Raw genomic sequence first — 1,483 nt, forward strand, 5'->3', positions numbered from 1 at the left:
CTACCTTCCTAATAAAGGTTTAAGTGCAAATTGCGTTTGAGCTATGATTTGTCTCATCAGGGTTCAAATAATTAGAACCCAGTATGGTGATGGCAAGAGATAGCCATGCTGCTAAAGAGGCAATGTCTAGTGGGATGTCATTACTGCCCCTTCCCTGACTGTCTTGTCTTGCAATATGGACTCTGCCTCACACAGATTCCCCCATCCACCATGAGGCAGCTATACTCATGGTGGAGAATCCTTACCAGAGCTGGCATTAAGCTGTTTTTATTTCCAACCTTCAAACTTCTTCATAACTCCTTCCAATTTTAGTAATACATATGCCAGATTCTTTCTAGATTTCTGTCTTCACTTTTCCTACTTTTTTTTTTTATAAGTAAACAGCCCTGATACATTGTTTCAGCAACAGAAAATAGAACATTGCAGTACCCAACATGATATGGTTGCATTTGAGCTGAACCATCTTTACTACTGTGAAAGTGGGAACTGAGCAACGGATCCTCAGCCCCTACCAGCCTATAGTTGTCATCCTTTTATTTATTTTCTATTTATCTGAGTTTGCATAAATATTTTAGATACCTCATGTAAGAGGAATCATTCATGTCCATACCTGGCTTCTTTATCTTAGCTTAATGTTCTCAGGTTCTTTCATGTATAATATAACAGAATTTCTTCTTCAGAGTAAATGATATGCCTTGCCTATAGACACCATTTTTGCTTTGTTGTCCTTTTGTTTTTTTCTGTTTGTTTTTTTTTTTTTTTCTTTTTGGAACAGGGTTTTTTTCTGTATAGTTTGGAGTCTTCCTAGAACTCGCTCTGTAGACCAGGCTGGCCTCGAACTCACAGAGCTCCTCCTGCCTCTGACTCCCAAGTGCTGGGATTAAAGGCGTGCGCCACCACCCAGCTACTTTGTCATCCTTTAATGCACACTGCAGTGATCACTATAAATTGGCTATTTTGATTGGTGCTGTGGCAAACTAGTTGTGATGTCCTATTTCAATGATCAGATCTGAGGATGATGGGGATACAACCCTGTTGTGGTTTGAAAGAAAATATCACTTATGGGGAGTGGCACTATTAAGAGGTGTGGCCTTATTGGAGGAAGTGTGTCACTATGGGGGCGGACCTTGAAGTCTCTTTTCTCAAGCTTCACTCAGTGTCCCAGTCAGTTGACTTCCTGTTGCCTGCAGATGTAGCACTGTCAGCTCCAGCACCACCTCTGCCTGCACGCTGCCATGCTCCCTGTCACCATGATAATGAACTGAACCTCTGAAACTGTAAGCCAGCCACCCTGATGAAATGTTTACTTTATAACAGTTGTTGTGGTCATGGTTTCTCTTCACAGTAATAAAAATCTAAATAAGACAGATCCACACCTAAGTATGCAGCCATGGGCTAAACTCAGAAGCAGGCCTTCCTAAGGACTACAGTCTAGTCTACTTGGGTAAGTCCTTTCTGAAAAAAAAAAAGTCCCATTGTTAAT

This window comes from Alexandromys fortis, unplaced genomic scaffold (assembly GCF_014885135.2).
Source record: "Alexandromys fortis isolate MF-2015 unplaced genomic scaffold, M_Fortis_MF-2015_v1.1 scaffold_58, whole genome shotgun sequence".
In the NCBI taxonomy this organism is placed as follows: domain Eukaryota; kingdom Metazoa; phylum Chordata; class Mammalia; order Rodentia; family Cricetidae; genus Alexandromys; species Alexandromys fortis.